The following is a 9,094-nucleotide window of genomic DNA, read 5'->3' on the forward strand; positions in this document are numbered from 1 at the left end:
AAATATCCATACAGAACTTACATTATCAAAAAAGCGCTTTTTCTCCTAGAAGTAAACAAAAGAAATGGTCCACATGTTTAGTGTTCACTGATAGAGATGAAAGGTGATTATTTACCTGCCCCTGTGACTCATCAGTGCGTTGGCCAGCTCAGTAGGACTATCGGACCAAAGCAAACATAGATGATGTTGTTCCACACACTGACTGAGCTTGTGGTCATAAATTTTAAAGGTGAAAGTTAAAACTGCCTCTTCAAAGAATAAGGAAGGGAACTTGGTTTGGAACATAAGGAAACTTGTTCAAGAAACAGGGCTTAAATTCTAGTTTAAGAGTAAATCATCTCATTATTATTGTAGAAAATAGGCTGGGTTGATGATTGGGTATGAAAAGCATTAGGAAATGACACGGGGGACCTTTGTTTTACACCATTTTTTGATCACCTTAACCTGAAGAACATCATGATTCAAGAGTGTGCCGATTTGATGTTGTCATGTGTACAACAAAATATCCCATCTTACTAGAGTTTTCATAGCATCTTGTGACACAAGCTGCTGCTTTACAATGCAATTCGATGCTCTTAAGTTGCCAGGTCTGCTTGCTCTAAGCAACTTTGGGCTTTGTTTTTAAAGAAAACAATTGGCTGTTTGGGCTTGTTTTAAATCATCTGGTTGCTTGTTTCTGTCACAGGATGTGGCAACAACAGCTCCAGCAGCAGGGTCAGTGGAGAACAGGAACACTGCACTTTGGGGGAAACTGACAAACCCAGGTAGTTTTGAGGGATGTGTATATGTTTAACACTTTGGATGGGCGTACATATTCCAGTTGCTTAGGGTGATGAGTCATGTGGGCATGAGTCATTAATTGGGGTATTCATCTCAACAGGAACGTGAATGGAATATCCTTTCTGCAACTCATGTAAACACTGTAATCTGCTGGATACTGTCCAGTTTAGAATAAACTCAATAGTCTAGATACTTCTGTTCTTGTACACATAGCCATCAATGTGTCTCTTTTTGACCACAGCAGATCCAATGCTGGTTCAGAGCACATCTCAAATCTCTAACTGATCCTTTCTGTTTGACTAACCAAAGAATAGCCTCTTGGCCATGACAACTGATCCAAAGTGACACCTACTCTTTGCTGGCCAAGAAGGAGGGGCAGGGATGGGATTATTCTGGTCAACAACACCATCTGAAACTTGTCAACACCCATTTAAAAATAAGTCAGCGTACTGTATTGTTGGCCCGACAGAAAAAGAAATTAAAAACAGAACTTTAGTAAGGATCTGTTATCAAAGCAGAAGTGTACAATCAATGTGGTTAGTATTTGTCTTAGATTACCAGTGTTGTTATTCATAAATGCTACTACAAACAGGGACATAAATGCTTGCGGGTCAATATTGAAAGTTAGAATGACAGCAAAACTGACAACAAAAGAGAAAAAAATGCACGGTGGTCCTCGACACTGGTTTAGAACAAATCACAGGGAGCTTTGAATTAAACTAAATGGGTGTTTATATTGTTCAAATTTGCTGTTATCAGTTGTGTTAGCCATAACAGTTGAGGTCCTTTAAGGCTGTGCACATTGATTTTGTGTCTACATGCACAAAGCGATTAGGACCAATGGATGAGTAATTAATCTACAATATAACATATGACAGCATCCATTTCATTCTTCTTCTCCTCATCTTCTTAGTCAAGTATATTGTTTTTCTCAGTGGAGATTGATCAAGGTGCTTGCATAGTTGACTCACTCAGTGGTTTCAAACAGAGGGATCCGGTGGACTCCTACTGATTGTTGCAGATCACCCATATCCATCACGCATTGATGAAAATCAAAACAACGTTTTCAACCATTTAGTTGTTATAACCTAAGGCAAGAAATTGTCCAAATCAAATGCGATGACAAATGTATATGTTTGTTTAATTTGAAGATTTTGCTTAGTGTTAAAACTCTAATGGAAACACCAGTGCAGGTTCATGGGATTGTTTTCTTTCTCCCAGTTTTCCTCCCATCCTGATTTCTTCATCTCACCCTGGATCATGAAAGATATACAGCTTATCTCATGTTGAAACTTTTCTGAGGCTGGGAACTGTTACATTGCAACATCGTTTGTATTAAACTGTTTAAAATGAATAAGTGGATGAGCTTAAAAAATGAAAGCAGTGTCTTTCTCAGTTCTTGGCACCTGATCAACACATATGCTCTCCTGCTTAGCCCGAGCAGAGATGTATCTTGATGGGAAAAAGAACCTCTCATGGCCAGGGACGCTCTGTTCTCCTCTCTGCTCTAACGTACTTACTGACACACACATGAAATTTTGGTTCAGGAACCGCGGCGTTAAAGCCGCTGCGAGCTCGGACTAAGCCAGCTGTTGGCAGTTACGGGGCCAGTTACGTAAGCATGTCCCTTTTTCCCTATGCAGCAGGGCTCTCAGCTTCATGTCACACAGTGCCTAAAGCTTTTTATCAGTAACTGAGATAACACCTGCAGAAATGCTCCACTTCTCTGTCCCTGTGCAGCGGAGCGATTTTATAGCTCACTGGAAAACTGCAGGATTCAACTTGTACGTTTGACATACTTTTATTACTTTGTTGTTTTTTTTCTTTTGCAAGTTATTTGATTTGTGACCCTCTTGCTCTCTTTATCCTCTTCACTTTTGGCAAATGTTCTCTTGCCTTTCTTTGTGTTCTTCCACACCCACGCTCTCATTTATACACTCTCTCCAGAGTAGTCCTTTATCCCACTTCGGCATATCTGCATTCATTTTTTCCAATCGAATAAGAAAAACAATGGCTCATTCATCAGTCCCTTGCCAGCAAAATTGCATTTACCCTCTCTTTTCTTTATTCTCCCAGTCCTTTTCTGTGTAAACATCTTTATTTCTTTTTCTTTTCAAGGTTCATAACAACTCAATTTCAAAATGCCTTAGTCACTTTCTGTTCCATACTTTCAAGTCACACTTTCTTGTAAACTATAAATTATTTATCAGTCCACCCTCCGTCACTGCCACCCCAAGTACTAACAGACAGTCCTGAGGCTGCCTGGTTTAACAGTCTTTTATTCTCGACAGTGAGCTCACACTAAAGCTGTGTTTGTCCACTGAAGTCAAACGCAGCTCTGCCCTCAATGATTGATTGTTGAGTAATCCCACAGAAACAACACAACACAAAATAAAGTCACTGTTTGAGCATGTGCTGCAGTGAACAGCAGGTAAGGAGCCCCCAGAGACAGATCACATGATTGACCGAAACAACAGCAAGTCCTATGATCACCTACTTTCAACAGAGGATATAAATGCTTCCATTTTTAGTGTTTAATAGCGGAAGCCATTACTGCCATCCACTAGACACAGTGGCCCTAACTAGAGCTGAACTACCCACTGTGACCCTGCAACCTCAGCCCCCAGCAAGCTTTGAAACCTGAGAAAGCAGCCCTGATCTTTGACCTCCAGCATCCCACCTCCCATGGCAAAAGAAACCCTCTCTTGCTCCCCTTTTGGACAGGATGTGACCTAAAAGAAGAGCTCTGTAGGAGGGCCCTGACCCTAGACACTGTCCAGACTAAGTGTCTGGACCTAAATGATTTAAAACTGACAAGACCTGGCAACAAGAGTTAAGCTGTTCGGATAAGTGTTTAAGGGAAGGTCCAGTATTTGTAAACCTGGCCCTCATTGCTTTTCTGGTTAGGCCTAAATTATTAACGGGGACAAAAATCTTTAGAATCAGTCTAATATTGAGTGAGTAAAATGTAGCAGACAACTGAGCAACACCAACAATGTTATCTAAAGGTCAGTTCACTGCATTGAAGTAAAAAAATCATTTGTTTTTACCACTGACAGGCTTACATTGTTGTAACCAAAGAAAAACAGAAATAAGCTGCCAAGCACAGCCATATTGCAAATGGTATTGACTCCATCCAGGAAACTTGCCAACAGACATTTTCTTCCACACATGCCAGTTCGCTTATATCCGCGAGACTATTGATAGCTGAAGTTTTCAGGTTGGAAGGATAAGATGCCAAGATATATACCTTGCATATAACGCAAGGATAACCAAATGGTTGTACTGGTTCTTCGTTTTTACCTGTTAGAATATAAAGATTAACCTCCCTGTCTTTGCACCAAACATTTTCTTCTTCAGACATCAAGCAGTGGGCAAATGAAGACCACAGCTTTTTTCTTTTAAGACAGTCCTGGTCTCTTGCTATCACTGCCTCCACATCTTCTCTTTGATTAAGCTGCTCGTCTGTGTTATTCAGTATTAATTTGGACTGTCTGCATCATAACGGTCCACAGGATTATTCCCGGTTACATGAATACTTGAGCTTGTTGGTGTCTGTGAGCATATTAGACAGCAAGCAACTCTAGCTACATACGGAAGGAAGAGACCATAACGTTAGCATAATGGTGGTACTTGGTAAAAACCAATTTGAGCTTATCAGTGGCATAAACAAGCATGCTTACTTTTATACTGAGAACAACAGTTGTGGCATTGGGTTTTAAGTTATTGTTAAGTTATGTCATTGTTATACTGCTGAGCAGCAGAAAGGGACTTTTATTTAAAATCAAATTTAATTTATCTTTCACAGGAGACAGTCATTATGTTACAGTTTATGAAATATTGTTCAAGTTTCAAATGCAAGCTATGACATAGCAAATTCATGATAATGAATAGAAACTGATGGCTGCCTTACATGAAGAAAATACATTCAGATAATTACAAGAGTGTAGAAACACAAAAATTCATTTGTGGATTCGATTTGTTAACTTTGTGTATTTTTTTGTACATGTGTATACTTAAGTCAGCATACCAGCTTTAGTTAGGAAATTCAACAATGCTTGGTGGAATAGTTCTACAAAGCTTACTTTTAACCTTAAGAAACTTTTAACTTTTTCTGAATTAAAGCCTTTCTCACACCCTCACATTATAGTTCTTTCTTTTCAGTGTCCCCTTCCGCCCAGTCTTCACCCTTTCCCATCCTCCACTTGACATTATGAACGTATTCAGTCACTGCCAGTAAAGTTTATAAGAGCAAACTCTCTTTGTAATGCCTGCGTGAATCCACATCATCTATTTGCTTTTGTTTCTCTATTTAGCCAAGACTTTTCTCAGAGTGCACCACTGAAAGGTAGTCAAACCCAACCAGTCAATCCAAGCTTGTCTATTGAGCTCAGAAAATGGCTTTGATGCTTTTGACTGAGGCGTTTTTGTCCAATTCCTTTTCATTTTGGACTGCTGATTCTTTTCTTTGTTGGTCTGCAGAGCATCAGCCAACAAAACATCAGGAAGAGCTGAGTTGTTAAGAGCAGGGAGACCGTTTGGACATGTTTGGAACGGGGTCATGACGTCTGATGTGTGTCAGCAGTAAAGCTGCTTTTCCCTCAGTAAGGCCGAGAACAATAACCTGTAACAAGATTTCAGTGAGTGAGTAATTACAGTTCAATGCTATACTGCTCTGGGAAATAGGATATTTTCATATTGAATAAGTACATCAAACGTGTGTTCCTGGGTTTTTGCTGTCATTATTGACTTTGGTCTCACAACGTTTCCCACACTTTACAGACAACCTTCATGTGATGCTGTGTTTCCAGTTGTTGACAGACATTCTCCCAACTGTAAAAGCTTAAATTGCCAATCATAATATCAATGCTCAGTCAGTTGCGATAATCAACATATACTGGAATAAATAAATGTCTTCGACCTTATTCTTACCACAGCAAATATGATACACTGTGACAGAAAGTTTAACTTGCATTATAATACTTTGGTCCTAATAATACTTGCATATTAAAGGAAAACTTAAGATTTTCATGTCACAGTTTGACACAAGGCCGTGACAATATAGGAAGAATTCCAAGAAAGGTTATTTTTAAAACTGAGAAAAACAGTTTTTTCAAATGAAATGTTTTAGCAACGCTGTCAGCATTCAAGAAAAATTCTCATTAGAAAAATATACTCATTAGACTGGAGGGCTATAGATTGTGGAATGCCAATGGGACCATAATTCATGACAGTGATCATAATCTGATGTGTGATTTTACTCAATCAAGGCGAATAATGGCACTGACAGTCATAAAATCATGTACTTTCTTTGTTAGATCAAAGTTGTCATAAATTATGTGTGTGACAATTTCAGTTATTATGTTGAAGTTATGGGACACCACCTCTCCAAGTTCAAAGAGATTTTTGAGTTGAGAAAACAAAATCACAAAAAAGTGCACACTTTTTTTTCTTTTTATGGTATTTGCCCATAAAGTCTTTCCCAGGGTAGTGGAGTCCTCCTCATCTTTTCTACAGAAAGTCTCAGCCGTGCTCTTTTTGTACCCAGTCACGTCACTGAACTGTTAACAGTTAACTTAATTAGTTTCGAGTTGTTAAAGGGATTTTTTCTTAAGCATTACATAGTTTTTCATCACGTTGTATCTTATGTTAGTATGAAATTCAACAACAGCAACTACATGAAAAAAGAATTCTGTTTCAACTTCTGTACAACAACTGATGTATTTAATTTTTTCTAATTTCAGTTCTAAATAAGGTGTAAATTATCCACAAATAATTGCATTCTGTTTTCCACAATTTACCACAATTTATTTTCCACAATTTACTAACAGCTATTTCACTTTGCCTCCACTGGTTGATGATAGGAGCTGAAAAGTGTTCATTGTCTTAGTCAAGGTTGAACAGTTCACATGGTTCCATGGACACATACTGGCCACCATGGGAACCAAAGTATACGTGTGCGTTCGTGTGTGTGGATGATCTCCTAATATGAGACATTTGTCTGATGGGAGTGAACTTTAGAGAGACGAGGAGGGAGGGAAGGACTGAAAGTGTTACAAAAGAAGGGAGGCTCAGAGCAGGGAAGACAGAGTGAGTGCGATGGGAGTGAAAATGAAAGGGTGAATAGAAAGTGGTTCCATTTTGTCCTCCTGTGGGAAAAAGAATCATATGACAGCTGCAGGCCAATTCAAGGGGAAGCTGTATTTATTATTTTTAAGGTTTCAGTAAAAATGTGGATCCTTTTAGAGGACAAAGTGAGGCTTTATTCCTGCTGCGATTTGAGAGAAGGATGGAGACACAGAGGGGGAGGCAGAGAAACAGAGATTGAATACCTCCTTGCGGCAGCCTCCTAATTGGTCTCATTACTTGCTAACTTCCTGGTGAATGCAAGCCACTCTGACCTCGGCCTTTGAAATATAGACCCATGGCGTCTCCACTCTCTGTCAACCAGTGTGTGCCGCTGTGCATGCATATAATTTAGATATCATAATTCACATATCACATGCACCTCTGTGTTTTTATATCTATGAGGGCAAGCATAGGGGCATTTGTGTAAGCTAGTGATGATTCATTTCACGGAAATCTGATGCAGCGACAAGATATATTTTCTACGTCCAGCTACTTAATATGTGTGGGGTTCAGTGGGTCTGAGCCATGGATTAGACAGCCGGGAGCAACAGTTTGTGTCTGTTGTTCAGTGTCCCACTCTCATTTATATTGATGACTGTTGTCAAAGTACTCCTTACTTGGGCCTGTTGCAGCAAAGAAGAACAAATGCATCTTCCTCTGTTCTTGCTTTTCATCAGTTGCAAAAAGAGCAATGTGTGAGGCAGTTACACTGGTTTACTTCATTTATCTATTTTGTACGCTCACACATGCAATTAATACTTGCCATTTGCTTTTGTAAAGAAAAAGAAAAAATACCTGCAGACTAGTCAGCAACAGAATTGCATTTTCACCAAATTATGAACAATGGCTCAATTATTCACAACATTCTTGTGGATCAGGAAATCCATCCATCTTTACATACATTCGTTGCTTTTCTTTTTGTTTCTCCTATTTGTCTCCTCCCCCAAATTCCTCTCTGAAATCTAGCCATTCTCTCAACCTTCCATTATATCTGTCCGTATCCTCAGTTGTGGTAAGTATGAAGTGGCATGGGATGAGGTTCATCATTGTACATATCCCAACCTATCCTGTCATTTTGAAGTGCATGCAAATATAGATAGTTTTGTCAGCTAAGGTCAGGAGAGTTGAGACAGAGTTATGCGCAGTAATCACTGACGTGGCGGAGAGGTGGAACAAGGGGAAAGGGAAAAGAAAAACTGGAGTAGAACCAGAAAACTTGTTCTAAAATTGCAAAGTATGGTTTTTGCTTGGCCAAAGGTGCCGTCTGAGTTCCTGTGCAGTGCTTTTTTTTGAGAACGATGGTTTGAGGGAAATTTATTCTAAACAGCTCATAGCAAACGAGAAAATGTTGTGTCTTGTTTCAGTATTGATTAAAAGAAACCATAATGTCTCTTCTTTCAAAGTTTGAGCAGGTCAACGCAAGCGCAGAAATGCACAATTGAAAGAGCATACGTTGTAGAAAACCTTTGGCAGCTTTCAGTCAAAGTTTGAGCCAGGAGCCTTCTTGCTGTGAACCAATAGTGAACCAATAGTGCAGACTACACTCTTATAGCACTTATGTGGCCGTATTACGTTTAAGCAACTGGGAGCTATCGTATCAGAGTAAAAAGCAGCAACTATTGTTCCCTGTAAATGCTTCAAAGGATTACCTGCTGTATCCACACACAGGCTCACACACATACACAGAGCTGGAGAGAAGAGTGTGGACCATGTCCATGTCTACAGCCATCTGTACAACCCATCAAAACCCAATGAATACAATTTTTTTTGCAGTGGATGGAATGTCCTTTACCTCTCTGTATTGTAAGGTTAATTCCTGATTGCAAGATTCACCATTCTAATGCTAAGATTGGCCCTGACCACACTCATTTTATTAACACAATGTAGTAATTACCCACTTTGTCTGTTCTCTGAATAGTTTTATTGCAAGGAGCAGTGGAACAACTAGAAGCACCCGCTGTGAATAAGGAGTTAGAGGTGACAGGCTGCACGTCTCCTCACTGAGGTGACCGACTAGTTTCACTGTGTCCTGCTACTCAGTGGAAAACTACTGACACAGGGTACGGCAAACAATCAGAGCACAGTTACACTGACCAACGTTTTACCCCTTTACTCAAAGTGTAAGTTTAAAAAAGACATTTTACCTCAGTTGCAAATTAAAACAAGATTTGCTGTGTAAAATAAA

This window comes from Leuresthes tenuis, unplaced genomic scaffold (genome assembly GCF_036924035.1).
Source record: "Leuresthes tenuis unplaced genomic scaffold, fLeuTen1.0.hap1 SCAF_9, whole genome shotgun sequence".
NCBI classification, from domain to species: domain Eukaryota; kingdom Metazoa; phylum Chordata; class Actinopteri; order Atheriniformes; family Atherinopsidae; genus Leuresthes; species Leuresthes tenuis.